This window comes from Periplaneta americana, chromosome 11 (assembly GCF_040183065.1).
Source record: "Periplaneta americana isolate PAMFEO1 chromosome 11, P.americana_PAMFEO1_priV1, whole genome shotgun sequence".
Lineage (NCBI taxonomy): Eukaryota > Metazoa > Arthropoda > Insecta > Blattodea > Blattidae > Periplaneta > Periplaneta americana.
This window is the reverse complement of record NC_091127.1, coordinates 30,141,350-30,162,890: the sequence shown is the minus strand read 5'-3', so window position 1 is coordinate 30,162,890 and position 21,541 is coordinate 30,141,350. Positions and strand designations below refer to the sequence as shown.

The window sequence follows — 21,541 nt, the reverse complement described above, 5'->3', positions numbered from 1 at the left end:
AGAGAAAATGAATGGAAAGAACAAGACACACAAGGAAGAATGGAAAGAAGGAAATAAATACGGAAGAGTGGAAAGAAAATAGAGGGAGAAAAATGGAAAGAAGTAAGACAAGAAGAATGGAAAGAAGAGAAAGGAAGAATGAAAAAAAGAGACAAGGAAGAATGGAAGGAAGAAACGAGACAAGTAAGAATAGAAAGGAAACAAATACGGAAGAGTGGAAAAAAGAGACAAGGACAAAGGAATGAAGAAGAGAGACGAAGATTGGAAAGAAAAAGAGAAACATTGAAGAGCGGAAATAAGCGAAAGAAGGAAGAGGGGAAAGCAGAGGAATAATGAGTGAAAAGGAAAAGAAAAACAAAGAGCGGACAGAAGAGTTACAATAAATAGTGGAAAAGGAAAAACAAGGAAGAGCGGAAAAAGATAAACAAGGAAGTGCGGAAAGGAGAGAAACAAGGAAGAGCGGAAAGGAGAGAAACCAGGAAGAGCGTAAAGAAGAGAAACAAGGAAGAACGGAAAGAAGAGAAACAAGGAAGAGCGGATAGAAGAGAAACAAGGAAGAGCGGAAAAAAGAGAAACAAGGAAGAGCGGAAAAAAGAGAAACAAGGAAGAGCGGAAAGAAGAGAAACAAGGAAGAGCGGAAAGAAGAGAAACAAGGAAGAGCGGAAAGAAGAGAAACAAGGAAGAGCGGATAGAAGAGAAACAAGGAAGAGCGGATAGAAGAGAAACAAGGAAGAGCGGATAGAAGAGAAACAAGAAAGAGCGGAAAAAAGATAAACAAGGAAGTGCGGAAAGAAGAGAAACAAAAAAGAGCAGATAGAGGAGAAACAAGAAAGAGCGGAAAAAGAGAAACAAAGAAGAGCGGAAAGAAGAGAAACAAGGAAGAGCGGAAAGAAGAGAAACAAGGAAGAGCGGAAAGAAGAGAAACAAGGAAGAGCGGAAAGAAGAGAAACAAGGAAGAGCGGAAAGAAGAGAAACAAGGAAGAGCGGAAAGAAGAGAAACAAGGAAGAGCGGAAAGAAGAGAAACAAGGAAGAGCGGAAAGAAGAGAAACAAGGAAGAGCGGAAAGAAGAGAAACAAGGAAGAGAGGATAAAAGAGAAACAAGAAAGAGAGGAAAGAAGAGGAACTAGGAAGAACGGAAAGAAGAGGAAAAAGGAAGAGAGAAAAGAAGAGAAACAAGGAAGAGCGGAAAGAAGAAAAACAAGGAAGAGCGGAAAAAAGAGGAAAAAGGAAGAGGGGAAAGAAGGGGAAAAAGGAAGAGCGGAAAGAAGGGAAACAAGGAAGAGCGGAAAGAAGAGAAACAAGGAAGAGCGGAAAGAAAAAAATATGAAGAATGGAAAGAGAGATAGGGAGGGGGGAAGGAGACGAGGAGGAATGGAAAGGAGAAAAATAAGGAACATGGAAGGAAGAGAGAGAACGAAAGACGGTGAGACGAGGAACAAGGAAGAGCGATAAGAAAAAGAAAAACAAGTAGGGAAGAAACAGAGAAGAAAGGAAGATCGGAAAAGATAAGTAAGGAAAAAATGGAAAGAAAAAGGATAAATATGGAAGATATGAAACAAAGGATGGATTGATGCGAAAAGACAAAGAAGAATGAAAAAATACAAGGGAGAATAGGAAAACGAAAGTGACGAAAAATGTGGAAATTAAGGAGGCAGGGCTGAATGAGAAGAAATAGGAAAGAAGGCAGAATGAAAAGTGTAAAGAATTAGAAAGGGTAGAACCAGTTAATAAGTCGAAAGATAGAATATAAGACTGAAAAATGAGAGACAAGACAGAATGGGCAAAATTAAGACAGTTCTGAATATCGAAAAAAAATGAAAATACAGATTACTGCTCAGATATGGATAAACAGGGTGGTTTACAGTTATAATTAAATTTAAATTTGTTCTCTTTGTGTTCAGCGAAGAGTTGGGACGCTTTGTGAGTTATTCGGAGACGACACAAAATATGATGCAGCTGTAATAAAGCAGGGAGAGAATGAGAATCTCACGGAAAGAATAAAACTATCGGGAGAAAACTTGCACCTAAGAAGCTTTGTCCAGGATCTGAGCCAGATTCCTTTGCTGTAAAGCCCTCCGCAGACTCTCTGACATGAGCTGTGTTCTATTTCAAGGCCAGTATTTTACGATCTGATTTTAACTCCTTTTACTACCTGAAGTAATTTCTTTATACATGCATCCAAACGAATCTTCTTAAGAGTCTCTTTCAAAGCTCTAACACGTGCAAGACTTTAATCCACCGGACCATAATGTAGCTCTTGAGGTAGGCACATCATAGTGCTGATGTCATATCCAAGAAAAGACATTCCTTCGCTTATAATGGAAGACCAACACAAAAAACTCATTTCGTGTCTTACTACACTATGAATGGTTACATGATGACAGTGAGCTATGAACCAGTATCATAAAAAGAAATACGTTTAAAATCATTTCGTTGTAAAAGTTAGATACAGTACAACAAAAAATATTTCTTACAGCTATGGGGCCAGTTGCGTACGGCAGACGAATATTATTATTTTTCTAGTTTCTTTCTCCATTTATGTTTTCTTACTAAATTCTTCCTTGCTTCCCTTCATTTATCTTTCCTATGCTTCCTTGTTTACTCCTTTTAGTTTCGTCTCTTGCTTCTTTCTCCTGTTCACTTTGTTTCATTATTTCGCCACGATTTGTTCTTATTTTCTCATTATACGAAACAAAGTATTGTAATATGGCAAACAATACTTTCGATAATTCAGCAAGAAATACATGTTTTATTTATTTATTTATTTATTTATCTATCTATTTATTTAACCTGGTAGAGATAAGGCCATCAGGCCTTCTCTTCCCCTCTACCAGGGGATTACAACTACAGTATTAAGAATACAATTACAATTATAATCACAATTAATATTAAATTTACAGATACAATAAAAATCAAAGAACTAAAAGATTAACTGATTAATAAAAGCTAGACAGTTTACTGTAAAAGTTAAGAAGAGAGAAGCATTTTCTTTTATTGACTAAGTACAAATTAAACCTACTCTACACAGTAAGAAAATGCTTAATAAGCTTGCTTTTGAACGCTACTAAATTCCGACAGTCTCTGATGTCACTGGGTAGGGTATTCCACAAGCGCGAGAGCGCGATTGTGCATGATGATGAATACGATGATTTCTTATGCGTTGGTATGTTTTGGGAATTACTGATATCCTAAAAGCAGGCTTGTTAATGCAATTATATCTTACGAATTATTCCTCATTATTTGAAGATTCGATATAAAAAGGCTATATATAAGTGCCGATATCTTTGTAAACTAGTTTTTGTAAAATAGAGTATGTCCCTGGCTCAATCCATTAACAAAAGAGAATAAGTCACATTAACAAAGGAGAATAAGAACCAAGCTTCTCACATAGATGTGCAAAATGTTTAATATTGCATTATTAATTGCACATAAAGCCCTGTTTTCTAGAGTTTTTCTCTTTAACACTTATGGCATTTATGCGCAGTCTTTATTTTAAGTCGTTTTATCAGGGAATCATGGGCGAAAAATAGAACAATTTATTATAATACAAAAATTACTCTTTAATTGACATAAACATTTTAATCAAGTGAAGTGGTTCAGTGGTAAAACACTGGACTTGAATTCGGAAGATCCCAGGTTGAAATACCGAGGTTGTTAATTTAATTGGAATTTTCAATGATTTCCTCGATCATTAAATAACAGCAATCTAATTACATTAAAAATGTAAATGCACTATTAATTCCCATTTCACTACTAAATATAATGATAATGCTTCGTAAGATCTCAATCATTGCACACAGTGGATATACCTGCTCATATGTAGCTATACTAGATGGCATAGGGCTAAGGGGTCTGGCCGATAGATGGCAGCAATAAAATATAGCAATAACAATGTACAGACCGATTATTTAGTCCTGACAGCTCAGCGACGCGAAAGAGGGGAACTAATAGGAGGAGTGGGGAGAGTTCCGGAGTAGAGATAGGGCGAGCGGTCGGTAAAGGCAAGCGAGTGAATAACCCAAACACCCCTTGGCGTAACTAAATGAACTCGCCTGTCCCACGCGCACATCTCCGGCGACTGTCAGGACAGTCCACAGTCGTGAAACGACCTTGCAGTTAACAGACATTCAAGTTGTCACAAATGTTAACATTTTTACTAATTTCAAATTCTATATATTGAAACTGAAATTTCTTTAATCAACTTTTATTATTAGAATCAATTCAGAAAATTAGGATCATTTTACAGAAAAAAAAGTTGTTGAATGAAATTTATTATTATTCCAGAAAATAAAGAAAAGGTTTCGTCACGGATGATATAAGATTTGTGAACTCACTTCACATTTTATTAACAAAAAGTGTAAAATTCAGGTCTCTGCCTGAAAAAAAAAAGAGATTTATTCTCATAGTGTCCATATGAAAGCTATGAAAATCTCATGGCATTCAATTAGTTCACAAAAATATAATCCGTAAATATTTTATAGCTGTTTCTTCCATGTCACGGATTTCACAGATATTTTGTCATGGATATTACAGATGAGTTAATGATCTGAATGAAAGGGGGGGGGGCAACGATGAATAGTTCAATGGTTGAGTTGTTTGGACTTTTTCTCCATTGCTAATTTTCAAAAATAGTCAGACAGGCTAGCTGTAACGATCCCCACAGTAGGTTTTCACCTGACGTCGAAGAGAGAGCCACTCTTCGAAACGTTATGCTACAATTTTGAACATTAGCAATAGAAAAAGTCCAAACAACTCAGCCATTGAGATGAGTTAATGTCCTTCATTTTTCCAGTTTCAAAACAACTGTGACATTTCTAAGTCAAAATATTAATTTGAGCTGTAAGATTAATTGTTATTAACTCAAAGTACTGAAAATAAATGGCAGGAAGAACATAGCACAGAATAAAAAGCTCCTTGATCCTGGACTTCTGGAATTAACAGTGCAGACTCCCAAAATATGTCTTCAACAATTGATCCTTCAAAAACATACACTAACAGCTGATCTCTCTATAAATAAGTGCTGCAAACTTTAAGGAAACAAAACAGTACCATTACCGAGCCTAGACCACTTAGATTCAATGCCCATGTAACTTAAAAAATATTTTCATTTTGAAAATAAAACATCAGAATAATTAATATTAGAGCCTTATGTATGTCTTGCACTAATAATAAACAAATATTTCCGAAAAATAACTTTTTCATTGGAATTCCCAGTTTGTCCGGAATGGCCGTTAAAAGGTAGTATAAATTAGATCTGCGATAAAAAAATGTAATGAGTTATTATTAATACAACCGCCTGCCATAGCAGATGACCATATAGGTCCAGAAAACAATATCAGAAAAATACATATATGGAATAGAGAGAAATAAGAAATATATCAATATACAATTTAGAAAGTTTAGAAATTAAACATGATATAAATGATTATGTAAAATTCTTATGGATTTCAAATTTAAAAAAATCGTCAAATGTTTTCCTTCGTGATTTCTTGTGTTACGTAAACTGACAACTGAAACGATGAAGTTACTGTCCTTGAAGAATATTCTATTAAGGAAAGTTAATCATTACATTATATAGAATTAATTCAACTTTCAGTTCCTGCTAGAAACAGCTGTCTTATTGCATAAGATTACTATTCTCCAGTCGTAATTTCATTTATTATGCTAGAGAAAAAAGTGAAGTAAGACCAGATGTACTTCAACATTCGTATAATTTTATGTAAATTTTTCGCAGAAGATAAAAATATTAAAAATATAATTTACGTATAAATAAATTATTATAAGGAACTGTAGGAGGCGTTATATTAACAACTAAAAAAAAACAACATTAAAATTTTAAATCCAAAATTTTACGGGACAAAAATCTTGATTATGTATTATTGATCAGCCTATGTACGAGAATTTGTGAAAAATTATTTAAATATATCTACTAAAATCATAAATGAGCAAATGAAGTGAAATATCTTATTTCCGGGATTATAAAGAATACCTTTTGTGTGTAATCTGAAAGAAAAACAATATGGCTTCTTAAGACTTACTACTTTAAATTATTTTCATTTACATCGTATTATTAAAACTCTAACAGTCTTACTAATAAACCGTGTATAGTTTTTATACTAGACTTATGCAGAGTTGAGACAGAAAACTTTACTAATAAACCATGCAGAAGCAATGGACGTATAAACAGCCTGTAACTATACAATGGGAATTTCTTTGCAGTAGTTATATACACGAAACCCCTTGTTTAAGCGTCGTATATAGAGAAAAAATGGCCGCCCCTCTAACAGCTGTTCGTATCGACTGCCATTTTATGATGATGGTTGCCTAGTAACCAAAGAAGAACGAACCAAAGAGCACAGAATAATTAGAATAATATTACTGTAGCTTGTACTCTTTGACCAAAATATAGTGTGGTAATTGATTAGAGCCAGTTGTACCAGCGAATAGGGATTATAAAGAATGGACACTTCGCGTCGGTACTTTTGATGTAGCCGGACCGATTTCAATGACCTTCAAGCCAGCTAGAGCGTCAGATTCTGCTTTCTCCCTAGAGTTAGCGCTGACATCACACCAGCTAGCAGTCGACACAGCGGAAATATAACACATACAATTAATACATGTAGGTACATTATGTACTCAAATAAAATAAATTGGATCCATAAAATAATAAATCCTTCATTAACTGTAATGACTCTAGAGTTCCTTTATAATGAGAGTTGAGACGTTGACCCCAACAACAATTAAAATATGTAATGATTTGATAGCGCTGAAAATGGAAAAACAAAACTCTTACGAGAAGTAAAACCATATACCTGTATTATATTATATACAAATATTAAACGAATTCGATACTTAATTTTATAATGTATTATATTATTTTATAATATAATTTATGATATCTGAAATATAAAATATTATTATTACAACTAGTTTGTCACTGAGAAATAAGGAAAAGCTGTTAACTTGAATTTATTTGAAGCAAAGCGTTACTGGATTATGCAATAAGGTAGGCGATGTTTGGATCCTGTGTCTTAATTCTATTCTCAATTATTATCTTAGCATATGCTCGATTACACTACCTCTAGCGCTTGAAGGTGGAACTAGCCGCTGGAGCACAGAGAAACAAAACACAGGAAAATTCGCTCAGTGCCCATTCTTTATAATCCCTATTCGCTGGTTGTACTATCGATACTTAACGCGCTCTACCGGATGCAATAGAGAACATCAGATATTCTATTATCTTTCGTAACGAAGTAATGACGAAACTATGACGTAGCTGTGTAACAGTTATACTATTATACACGACGTATGTAGTGATTATTAGTAAGAAATTTACACACGATGTATAAATGGGCTACTCATTGTATAAGTATAAGATAGTTAAACGTCTGTATATAGAGTTTTTATTAGTAAGAACGTTAATGTAGCTATATTTCAATTTTAGCGCATATGTCAACAGTTTTTACTGTATAGTTGCGTGCATATTTTGAGGATTTTTAGTGCATATAGTTCCGTGGTCTACTTATGACGATATGAACTGGTGAAAAATCTCGCCTACAGCTGGACTTAAACGCGGTCTCTGCCAGTCCGTATCTCTTCTATTGACGGGGATAATCAAGCTTCAGAAACGACAAAAATTCATTTTGTGGTATCTTTTAAATCGTCGTGTAATCTTGATCTTGGCTCTGATAGTGAATACAAGTACAATGCAGCTTCTGCCGCGACCTGTATGAACAGCTGACTTCCAACAGGTGTTGGTGTGCAGCATGTGGCCCGGGGGAGGAGGCTCCAACGTGTGTGACGATAATTGCGTGCTAGCTTATGCTGCTAATTGCATCCCTGTTGACGCCAGCAACACGTGGCCGTGTTTGTGTTGTTCCCTTCCACTCTTGCATGTGGTTTTCAACATGTGGGTACAAGGTCGAATTGGCCCGCACATCACCTGGCTATAGCAGAAGCAGAATGTGTTTTTTTTTTTCAGAAAAAAAAATGGAAGTAATACAACCTGATAGTAAGAGAGTAATCTAGTGTTGAATTGAATTGAATTTCGGAAGGAAACACTACGATTTAGCACTGAGACCTTGGAGGATTATTACTAGAGTATGTATGTATGTTCATAATTCGATAAATAAAAAGCCATGCTAACAGCTAAATGAAGAAATTCACCACTGCCACACTTCGCGATCAGTAGACTATCGTCTAGCTCTCCACCCTCACTCCTCAAACCTAGACTGAAGTATTGCGGGCTGCATTCAGCAGTGATTCGGCGATACCTATTGTTTTGAACAGGCCTGGTCTGGAATCTTGAGAGAGTTATTTCATAGGAATATGGAGTAAATTTTACAAGTGTATTTGTATATACTAGAACTCAGAAAAACTATGTAGGCTTATAAAATATTTTCGTATATCTCTATTTTATTACTCCATACTTAGCTATTAGTTACAAGGGATATTTTAGTCACTCTTACAAAACGTAGGTATAATTAGTATTAGTAACTCATACAAGCTTTATCAACTACCTAGTAGTTTAGCGTCCATGAATTTGAGCTACGCCGGTGGCCACTGAGGACACGATCTTTTTCTTCTTCACGGTTTGGAATATTCAATCCTTTCGGGCGACGAATCTACTGTTCGGACCATCTCCTCTTCAGCCAACCCAGTTTTCTTCTGTCTCTGAGTTGGTATTTTAGGAATTCTGATATCTATCAACGTGTCTATATGTACGATATTAAAAAATAAAACACATTTTTAAAGAAAAACAGAATTAAACAGCATTATGATGTGTTCCATGGCGCAAAATATATAACGTTCAAGGTTATGATAAATTCAGATTTAGACTTAAATCGACTAGTAACGTACTGAATTGATAAAAAAAAGAATACTTATTTATTTACAAATGGCTTTCAGAGAACCTGAAGGTTCATTGCCACCCTCTCATAAGCCCGCCATCGGTCCCTATCCTGAGCAAAATTAATCCAATCCCTACCAACATATCTCAACTCGCTCGAATCCATTTTAATATTATCCTCCCATCTACGTCTCGGCCTCCCCAAAGGTTTCCTTTTTTCCCTCCGACCTCCCAACTAATACACTATATGCATTTCTGGATTCGCCCATACGTGTTACATGACCTGCCCATCTCAAACGACTGGATTTAATGTCCCTAATTATGTCAAGCGAAGAATACAATGCGTGCAGTTCTGCGTTGTGTAACTTTCTCCATTCTCCTGTAACTTCATCCCTCTTAGTCCCAAATATTTTCCTAAGCACTTTATTCTCAAACACCCTTAACTCTATTAGTCTCTCAACCTGAGAGTCCAAGTTTCACAACAATACAGAACCGATAATACCAGTATGTATTTTTCTGTATGTGCTTTGATCCTGGTTGAGTGGAGGAGAAGGCCTGATGGCCTTAACTCTGACAGGGAAAATAAAACCATTATTATTATTATTATATTATTATTATTATTATTATTATTATTATTATTACTGTTTTATAAATTCCAACTTTCAGTTGTAAAATAAAATAATTAATAATCAAAATATAAAGCTTTTACTTTTTAATTTTATATTTTTATACAAGGGAAGGAGTATATTTATATGCACATTGATTTCAATACGTATAGTAGCCACGTTCAATTAGTAGGCTAGCGGTGTCAAAGAGGACGGAAGCTTTGTAGTTTCAATAATTTTAATTATGTCGCGCTGTCCATTGTCGTCGTCAAGACTTTTGAAGGCAGCTCCTATAACTCCACGCGAAGTGTATAAACCAGAGTTGCAAATTTTAGGAGTGTGTCTTGTTCTATTTCACAGTGAAAATTAATTATATTACAGTTTTTTAAATAATTAATTTAAAATAAATAATCTAAATAATATAAATTATCTTCAAATTAACTCATGCTTTGAACAATTAAGCCTAGCCTATATCCATGTTATATTAATATATAGCAGCAACAAACAAGACGTGACAACGTCGCATTTTAATTTTATTATCGGTGCATGCAATAAAGACCTACAAATATTAAAAGGAATGCTGCTGCCTAATAATTAAACGAGGCAACTTTACAAGTAAACAAAACCACCGGGGGACGACAAGGACCATTATTATATTTACGTCTTTTTTTAAACTGCTACAGACAACCAGTTCCAATTGTGAAATTGTTTTGAAATAAATGTTCCATAGCTTCTTCTATTTGCAACACAGCTTTCCAACGTGGTCTGTTAGGTATAGAAGATTAGCTGACAGTCACAAATGACACTAATAATTATTTCGTGAGCTTCGTCCACGGAATAACACTCATATTTACAAACGTATTAACATACTACAATAATAAACACTACGAAATAAATCACGCTTTCAATCATATCACTTTTAATTAAGGTGAAAATTAAGTTCAACAACGACCGAACACTGTGTTACAAAATATCTGTTTATGCTATTTTAATTTATAGCTTTCAATATGCCAAAACGCAGGTGTAATCACGTCATCAGAGAGGAATTGCGGGTTGGGAGCAAGAAAGGCACTTCTCTCAAATGCAAGTTTTGAGAAAATTGATGTTGAAAATTCAAACCATAATAATGTTATCTATGCACGCCTTTATATTTTGGGTACTCTGACCTCTATGATCTCAGTATTGAACTAAAACTTGGTAATCATAAGCGTAACAGATCAGACAACACAATAAAGCGTTTTACTCAAAAAGGGCACATCCTCTAAAATGCCCTTCTTGCATCCAGCCCCTCAATTTACATCCGAATCGTAATTCATTAAAAAAGGAGCGAGACATATGAAGATACATGCTCCATAGTAAATGTAATTTAAAACATTTTGTAATTCTTAAGTATTATCACTTTGTACAGAGACATCATTTTATTTTTTACTAACATTTCTAATATTAACCTGGCTATACTTTTGAATTAACGGTTGAGAAATGAAGACGCAAAAGATAGAAGACTTTGGAGGATTGGCACAGAAAGACGGCAGTAGCTGTAGAATCCTGAATAAATATATATATTTATTATTATTATTATTATTATTATTATTATTATTATTATTAATGTCTGTAAAATTTATGTAGACTCTACTGGACAGTACACGAGCACGAGCATATGCTCGGGTATATATTCCAATGTACCATTTCAAATGTAAATTATGAATAAATTTGAATTTAAATTTAGAAAAATATATCAAATAAGACGAAGTTTTTAATGTCTTGGTTGCCTCTCTCATGTTCGAACATTGCAGGACACTAATGCATATGATTTCATATTTCATGTAAGTTTACTTTCATGAAAATGGAACTTAGAAACAGAAAAGAAACTTAAAGAAATAGAAAACGATATATATATTTTTATTTTAGTAGGTTATTATACGATGCTTTATCAACATCTAAGGTTATTTGGCGTCTGAATGAGATGAAGGTGATAATGCCGGTGAAATGGGTCCGGGGTCCAACACCGAAAGTTACCCAGCATTTGCTCATAGTGGATTGAGGGAAAACCCCGGAAAAAACCTCAACCAGGTAACTTGCCCCGACCGGGAATCGCACCCGGGCCACCTGGTTTCGCGGCCAGACGCGCTAACCGTTACTCCACAGGTGTGGACAAAACGATATATAAATTATATTCGGAAACAAATATAGTCATTTTTACGTATCAAAAGCAATACTACTCAATGACAATAGCATTCTAGGGTTAATATACTTTACTAGAAAAGTAAACATTTAAATTGCGTAATATCTAGAAATTATTGTTTAATATCTGAATCAAAGTTGAGTGAAGCTAACGCATGCAGAGCTTTAGTTAGACAACACTGTAGTGCGTGGATACGGTCCACTTACATCTCGCGTGCCTTATAAAGAGCCAGGTCGTCCTGATTGGCGTGACCTCCGTCCCGCCTTTAAACAATGGGATCGGTCGGTTCTGCGCTGGATTCACGTTCCCACGACAAAGAACTGCAAAACTGCGGCGTCTTACAGCTTGCAGGGACGCATGCATAATAATATATTGTGTTACCATATCCTTAACAAAATATAGTCTACATGCAATATCAATTGTTCATTCTGGCTCATACAAATTTACGCATTAAACATTATTATTATTATTATTATTATTATTATTACTACTATCATCACTATTACCATTATTATCATTTTCATCATTATCATTATTATCGTTATCAATATTATTATCATAATCATTATATAATACTTATTTACTGGCTTTTAAGGAACCCGGAGGTTCATTGCCGCCTTCACATTAGCCCGACATTGGTCCCTATCCTGAGCAAGATTAATCCATTCTCTATCATCATATCCCACCTCCCTCAAATCCATTTTAATATCTTCCCATCTAGTCTCGGCCTCCCTACAGGTCTTTTTCCCTCCGGCCTCCCAACTAACACTCTATATGCATTTCTGGATTCGCCCATACGTGCTACATGACCTGCCCATCTCAAACGTCTGGATTTTATGGTCCTAATTATGTCAGGTGAAATATACAGTGCGTGCAGTTCTGTGTTGTGTAACTTTCTCCATTCTCCTGTAACTTCATCCCTCTTAGCCCCAAATATTTTCCTAAGAACCTTATTCTCAAACATCCTTAATCTCTGTTCGTCTCTCAAAGTGAGAGTCCAAGTTTCACAACCATACAGAACAACCGGTAATATAACTGTTTTATAAATTCTAACTTTCAGATTTTTTGACAGAAGACTAGATGGCAAAAGCTTCTCAGCCGAATAATAACAGGCATTTCCCATATTTATTCTGCGTTTAATTTCCTCCTGAGTGTCATTTATGTTTGTTACTGTTGCTCCAAGATACGAGTATTTGAATATTTCCACCTCTTCGAAGGATAATTCTCCAATTTTTATAGTTCCATTTCGTACTATATTCTGGTCACGAGACATAATCATATACTTAGTCTTTTCGGGATTTTATTATTATATTATTATTATTATTATTATTATTATTATTATTATTATTACTATTATTGAGCATGTGAAGTGGACAGACAGAGTAAGAAACAAAGCTGTGTTGGAAAGAAAGGATGAAGAAAGAATGATGCTGAAACTGATCAGAAAGAGGAAAAGGAATTGGCTGGGGTCACTGGTTGAGAAGAAACTGCCTACTGAAGGAGGCACTGGAAGGAATGGTGAACGGGAGAAGAGTTCGGTGCAGAAGCAAATATCAGATGATAGACGACATTAAGATATGGATCATATAAGGAAACAAAAAGGAAGGCAGAAAATAGGAAAGACTGGAAAATGATGGGTTTGCAGTAAAGGACCTGCCCTTGGGCAGAACACAATGAATGAATGAATTATTATTATTATTATTATTATTATTATTATTGTTATTATTATTATTATTATTATTATTATTATTACTACTATTATGCTAAACTATAATTGGCCTCCGGCTGTTATTCAGCACAAATATTAATACTAAATAAATAAATAAATTTATTATTATTATTATTATTATTATTATTATTATTATTATTATACGGTATCGAAGAATTAGTGGAAAGGAATGAGATTGTTTCGAAAAACTCGGTCTTTAACGTACTAAAACTGTACTATATAAAAATCAAAACGGACAAATATCCATAGGCCAATCTCTGATGAGATTCGAACCTATGAAGACAGCCTGAAAGTAACGCGAACATTGCACAACATTATCATTATATTCTTATATTCAATTACGTTTCCAATTACGCCAAGTGAGCTCTGTGTTAGCGCTTCTGCCTCCCAGAATAGCCGACCTGGGTTCGATTCCCGCCGTGGTCAGACATTTTCGTGTAAAATTTCTACCTCGGTACTAGGAGAGATAGCGGTGCACAACTTTTAATCACTAGACTGTGCACCAATATTCCTGGGTTAAATCCCAAATCTCTCCGCAGTGCATATGAAGAGAAGGCATAATGTCACTATTGGTAGTGATTGGTCCGTCGGACGAGGACGTTAAACCTGGCAGCTCCCTTGGTGCTATTCAACAGGAGTAGGCTACGTGCGGGCACCGGGCTTCTCCTTCTCCGTTCCTCCTCCTCCTCATCCTCATCCATTACATACACTACATTTACATGAACACACATTCACTTACCCTTCTACACGACATAACTCTTTACAGATACACTTCATGTACAGCGTGACGCGACGAAGTGGTATGTAACTTGAAAATGGGTCACAGTCCTGCAATATGCAGAACCCGAATCACGCAAGTAGGCGTTTGATATATTACACCTTTCATAAAAATATCGTCCGTTTTTTTTTTTTAGCGGTATAGCTAATGGTTATCATTAGACTGAGGTTCATGGATTCAAACCCGGTCGAGGTAGAAAGAATTTTAAGGTGGCTATTACACTTTTACTACATAATACTACTTTCGACCAATAAAACGGTACGGAACGCCGTGGCTTCCTATCCCAACAATTTTTATTACCTCCCTAGCATTTGTTTGTATCACCTCCATAGCATTTGCGTCTTTGTTTGCCAACATTTCAAACTGAAAATTCTTTACGGTACTATAAAACACGCTTTGCGATCGTCATTTGTTTCCCGCATAGATAGTCAAATGAAAATGGCGGCTCCGTTCAAACGTTTTGATGAAGCTAACATTAGTGAAATAGAAATTTAGCAAGTCAATATTTTATTGTATTAGAGTACTTCATTTCTTCTAATCTTTATACACTTTCTTCTAATCGTGAAATAGTCAACAGTAATGTCACTAGATGTTTTGATTTATCTAGAGAAAATCAAAACTCGAGTGGGATTTAACAAAACAAACAAAATGATCAACATCCAACAATAAAATTGTTAACTTAATATTGTGCTCTTTTAGATTATATAAAAAGCCATAGCGTGTTGTTTAAATGTTCCCAATGACGTCATAACTTGCACCACAACAGTCGAAAAGTTATTTTGTTTCGATAAAAATGTTTATTTCGAAATACAAGTTTTAACGTGTATGAGATTTTTGTCCCACATTCCCTCATTCAATTTTATGAGTTACTTTTAAAAAATCCTTGTATGTTGAACACGAGCTAAGAAGAAAAGAACTGAAGTTCTTAAAGGTTATGAAAGTGAAGTAACATATTGTAATTTTTCACTGAACACTGCATGGCCTCGGCAAACGATAGCGTCCTTTAAACAACCAACTAATGTATCAACAATACATAAAATACAAAAAAAAAAGTAGTGAAGTGGCAATCTAAAGAGAATGCCTATGATGTAGTTAAATAAAAATACTCAAAAATCTGATATGAAAAAGAAACAGGAATCACTTATAAGTAGAGCCCGGATGTTTGGAAAAATGCCTTTTTTACTGGGTGGAAGTAAATAATCATTATTTGCATAGATATAAATGTCGTTTGGAGTAAATCGAAGTGATAGGCCAATTTTTATTTTGCCTATTTTGCCTTTTTCAGGTGTTTCTTACTAATAACTACCTTTTTTTGTCATTTTAAAGCAATATTTCTTATATATTTGCAATTTTCTAATTAATTGTAATGTAATGTGTATGAAATGTAAATATTTGAAACAATGACTAAGTTTACTAAAAACAGTAAATAAAAGTAAATTTATTTCGGTGCTTAATCTGCTAATAATCGTGCTTTAACACTATTGGTGTAATACGAATAATGATCGACAATCCACAGTTACAAATATAATACTGTCGTGTCTTCACGATACCAACGGTCAGCTTTACAATTTTAAATATTAAGCTCGTTCTCATAGAAGTTGTCACGTCACAGAATTTCCAATTGTTCGCTTTCATATTTTCAAATCTTACTGTTACAATTTTGTGCTACACGTGTTTATTATTGTAAGAGAAAGAAATTTGAGTGAGGAACAGTCAGTTATTGTCGGGTGACAGAAAGTATAAGATCGGTTAACTAGAATGCCTAAATTCAGTAAACCATTGAAAATTAAACTCCATGCTTACGTTATCGAACTTGGTGCCCATGTATTTTCAACCTATGGAACAGTTTTATTATGTAAGGTTTGCGAAAAGATAGTTAATCACGAAAAAAAAAAAGTATTTTATAAGTCAACATGTGTCACCTACGAAGTAAATATGCGAGTTATGTCGATATAATTTAAATTTATTGCTAAAATATGAAGAGTTCGCGGGAAAAACGATGAATGTCACAGTTTTATTAAGGTTTATGTCATTATCTAATTCAATGGATCACTACGAAATTTAATGTTGTTCTTATGAAAAATGGTAAAGAGGAGAATTATCACCACGAATGCAGTAATCCTTTCCTTTATTTTCTATAGAAACAGCACTACATCTTGCAGTTATAGACTCAATTAGATCATTATCTAATCCTTAACAGAAATGTGACATTCATTGTTTTTCTCGCGAACTCTTCTATGCCTTTTTAAAATTTATAATGTCTTTTTCAAAGATTTTTGTGCCTTATTTTTACGTTTTTATTGCCTTTTTTGCCTGCTTATTTTAACTGTTATAAATAAATTCATAAACATCCGGACTCTATTTATTAGTTACCATGATAACACCATGATGCACGTCATCTTCGTTGTGACAAATGAAGACTGAAATTGCGAGACGCACTGTAAAGAATTGGACTCACTTAACACAAATTAACGCACCAACACCTCACATATGTGTTAAAATAACACGAGAACAAAAAAGCGCTTTGAACGGTTTAGATATCACAACACTTGTCACATTTCACATTATCCACGGAGACACTTGGCGTGGATTTAGAAGTGTCACATACACAAAAACACACGTGCACGCACGGGAGCACTTGTTGCTATGGTTACCGTGGCCAGACGAAGGAGCGAACTGTCCGGCCTGCAACGATGGATCCGCGAAGAGACGGCCCACACGGCAAATAAAACCGGTGTTGCCAGTTGTGTGAGTGAGGACCTCATTTCGTCATTAAAGCTTCCACATCATTATAACGTCCATACTGTAACTTATGGGGTCCCTCGATCGAATACAGTCAAATTGCCTCGTAAATAAATTCACCGCAGCACGAAGACTCCAGAACTAAGCTTGCAAGAAGCTGTTATAAACTGTCATGCAGAAAGAAGCGAGTACAGCCAAGCACAAATGTTGGTTGACATTCGTAGGTAACAGTTTAGTCGTCTTGTCTACTTCTTAGTCCTTGAGACCTCCGAGGAGAGGTGGGCTGAGAAATGCACGAGGAGGGAAAGCAAAAAAGTTGATAATGGTGTTAGGTAAACGTATGAAAAAACATAACGCATATTTTCTCACTAGCTGTACCCGTGCGCTCCGCTGCACTTATTAGAAATAAATATAAAGTAATTACATAATTAAAATAGAACATTGGGTCCAGGGAACATTCGTGTTTGATAGAAGAATAAATCGTTTAATATGCTACTTAATTTAAATTGTATTTAAATAATTAAAATGCTATCATTTTGGTCCAGAGACCACTCATTTGGTGCAAATATAATTCGTTTAACATTTTTCTAAATTAGTCTTGAATGCATCCTTTAATAAATCACTCCAAATTAATAGACTTGATTGTGTAAAAATGTAAGAATTCACGATCTCCTATGCACTACTGCCATAGAATGAATGAATTTGGTTTTCTTCCTTCTAAAAAATTTAATATTTTGCACATAGCAGTTACGGAACGACACTATAATCTGAGGCGGCGGTGGAAATGTATTGTATTGTTATTTTAAAACTCTTGTATATCCTTAAATATCAGTCCTATCAAACTTTTGCCTGGAATAAAACTTATCGGAAATCATGTTCAAAGAACCTTTTGTTATGTAACATTTTTCACAAAAATCAATAATAAGCGAGATATTTCGGTTTATTTAATTCATTATAACCCCCCCCCTCTTTTAAATAAAGTATTTTGAATGCTATATAGCCTAAAATATAAGTTACAACGAACTTAATTTATGTTCCAATTTTCATCGAAATCCGTTCAGCCATTAAAGTGTGAAAAGGTAACAAACAGACAGACAGACATGCAAACAAAAATTTAAAAAAAGCGATTTTCGGTTTCAGGATGATTAATTATACATGTTAACACCAATATTTTTGAAAAAGCGAAAATTACCAGAAAAATTTCGCTTACAGATTTATTATTAGTATAGATTATAACGCTTTAATTATTCGGCAACAATTCACTTCTTCATTATGTTACAAAAGATATTTCCGATCGTAGTTCATTTTACAAGACAAAGAGGTGGACTCATTTCCAACTCTGTAGAAAAAGTACAGCTTTTGCAGTCCCGAGAAGTACAATATTAATTCCTCGTACAATCCAAACTCTATTTTTATAAACCTTTTCTATCCGGTTCGATATTTATTTGGATATTTAGCAATAGTTCCTTCAACTAGTAATGGGGAGCTAGCCCGTTTCCCCATTTCAATCTGTGAGACCGGGGTTCGAATTCGAGGCTATCCTTCCCCTACGACCTAGACAGATTATTTTCACCTAGATTACGGAGTTCAACCTTCCCCTCTCGTGGTCCCCTGCCGTAGCTGAGTGGTCAGACCTTCAGCCTGTCGCGCAATCGGTCCGGTTTCGAGTCCCGGTCAGGACTGGGACTTTTCATTGAAAAGTCCATAGTGACATTTGTGTCATCATTCTATAGCACTGGGATCAAATTTATGCACATTTAAAGGACAGAACTAAAACTATTTCAATCATTTATCATCATACATTGCTCTCTTAAATTGACTGAAATATATGGGAAATTAACTCAATAGTTTACCCAAAATGCGCTATGAAATCTTTCATATAATTTTTTTTTTTCGAAAAGGAAGCAAAAACGAGCAAAACTGTATTAAACTTTTTTGTTTGAAATCTCTCAAAGAATAGTCCCTTGAAATTAATGACATTACTTACGGTTAAAAAAAAACACACACACACACACGCACGCACGCACGCACGCACGCACGCACGCACGCACGCACGCACGCACGCACGCACGCACGCACGCCCCAACACGTAGAAATATTCCAGGAATGGATTCAGTAATGAAAAGCAAGATGACGTCCTCCCAAATATAGGTTTGATTCTCCATGTCAAGTTAATACAGTGTAATAGGTTCCTATTAGAAACAACAACCAAATTTCTTGTCTTAAAAATCGATAATGTGTTAAATTGGAAAAATTATATTAAATAAATTACCCCAAAACTAAATTCAGCATGTTTTGCTAATAATAATAATAATAATAATAATAATAATAATAATAATAATAATTTATTTATTTAATCTGGCAGAGATAAGGCCAGTAGGCCTTCTCTTCCGCCCAGCCAGACTCTAATTCTAATTAAATACATTTGCTTACATAGTATTAGGTCTATGCAAAAGATAATAAATATCAATACCTTAAAAACAATATACTTTGCATACTTGCACTTGGTAATGAGTTTTGGATTAATATTCTGGGGAAATTCCACAGATAGTAACAGTATATTCCCATTACAAAAAAGAGTAATTAGAATAATAGTAGGTGCCAAATCTAGGGAATCTTGTAGGACTATTTAAAAAAAACTACAAATAATTCCCATGGCTTGTCAGTATATCTTTTCATTAATAGTCTTCCTCGTATGTAATCGTGAAAACTTTGTAACTAATTCAACAGTTCATAGCATAAATACACGTCAAAAAATGACTTTCATACTCCATCGGTAAGTCTATCGTGCTATCAAAAAGGAGTGCGTTGTGTGGCAGTAAAATTTTTAATAGCCTCCCTATCCATATAAAAGATGAAACTCAAAACATAAAATTATTTAGGACCAAATTAAAGAAGTACCTAATTTCTCACGCCTTTTAGTCTGTAGGTGAATTCATGACGTTCAGCAACGCTTCATGAAACTGATACTAAAATTTTGTGTTGTACTAGTGGACTATATTGTAAACCTCTTCTGTATATACTTCAACTAGACTGTGACTATAAATTTAGTATTACGTTTTTTGACTTGTTCCATATTCTAGCTGTGGAGCAATGTATGAATACCATGAAATATTAATAAATACAATACAATACAGTGGTTTTAGTTCTTTCAGGAATCGTGTGGGAATTTGAAGTTCCGTGCCATGGACAACGCCAAGGATAAGTAACAAAAAAAAAAGCACGATCGTTTGCATTTTGCTCAAAAACCGACCTTGAGTCAATAACATAATAAACATATTTCTTATATTTTGAGTTAAATTCCTGCTATTTGTCACTGAAAAATTATATTTGAAAGTATGATTTCTTTCCCAAATCTTCTATTTTTGGTTTTCAGGCCAAAACCTATTACCTTATAATATATTAATGTAAACATTTTTGCTAAACTATGAAGTATTGTAATACATTTAGTACATAGAATGTTATAAAATATCTGTAAGATAAGAATAGTCATGCATTTTAAAAATTTGTTCGTATTTCCAAAGCCAGCAATTTTCCTCTTTCCTGTAAAAATAACTGAAAGCGAAATATCAGGTTTTGGAAACAAGTAATTCATTAGAATATATTTTATGCTCGACCATGCCGAAATGCAGTAATTATACACCTAGTAGCAGCCCTTTAATGGACCTCATTAAAGTACACCTATTCATTAAAGTTCAGGTTTTCCACCAATCAGAAAGAAATATGAAAGCGCAAGTATCGATTATTCTCGGATATGTAATCGAAAGACAACTAGCGAAACGTCACGGAGGCTGGAAATCCAATACTGTCGCAGAAGGTTATGTTCTGTTACTATAATAATTAGCGTTAATTGTAAATAATATTCAAATAAATTCAATTTGTCATCTCGTTTTCCAATGTCTAAATCAATTTCCAGGTTATATCAAGATTAATATTCATTTCACTCTCTAGATTATATCAATACTAGGAAAAAATCAATACTTTCGCGTCTGCGCACATCTCACAATTTACGAGATATTGCACAAGGTCAGTTCCGCTCTCCAGTCAGATAAGAATAATTTCAAGTTAGAAATATGGTCGAGCATAAAAAGTCGTATGAAACTTGCCTATAATGGTAATTAAGACGCTCGTATGAAAATTATGAAACGAGCGCACTATTTTCAACCTCGTAACATCACTGTTTTGATATAAGAAATGTTGAAGGACCATATCTCTGTGAATTTATCGAAATGGACACATGCAGCACAGAAACACGTGGCGTAAAAGGAAAGTAATAATACGATTGACAGATGCCTTATAAAGTTATAAAGTCATGTTATCAGGAGTTCGATACCCTCCTATAGCAATAAATTTATATTGCCAGCAGTGGTAAAAACGTAACACGTTAAGAGAACTGTTATGAATGAAATGGCTTCATGGCAACCGAACCGTCTGGTTAATAAACTTGATCGATTGCATTCCTGCAATTAACGACTTCCGATTCATGTACTTGTTGCTATAGCAACCAGTTAGTTACTGGAAAAATACGACGCGAAACAAATTACGATCTGATGGCAGGGATTTATCGGGAGGTAAGGATGTATTTCACAGTAGTCGCCAAAATAAAGAAGCACTTTCTCTAAATGCAAGAATTACATGTGAATCTATTGCAGTAAA

General features: G+C 34.7%; 1 protein-coding gene across 11 annotated transcripts in view; it reads right to left on the bottom strand.

Annotated features, from left to right (window-relative positions):
* The window catches only part of Dys (Dystrophin), a 2,834,509-nt gene that overhangs the window by 2,567,449 nt on the left and 245,519 nt on the right, over window positions 1–21,541 (bottom strand). The window contains exon 1 of one of the 11 annotated variants that reach the window (XM_069839226.1): window positions 16,517–16,811. The exons of the other annotated variants lie outside the window; for them this stretch is intronic. The gene's annotated coding sequence lies outside the window, so the exon portion shown is untranslated. Of the gene's footprint in view, window positions 1–16,516; window positions 16,812–21,541 lie in introns of those variants that run through there. 11 annotated transcript variants of the gene reach the window in all.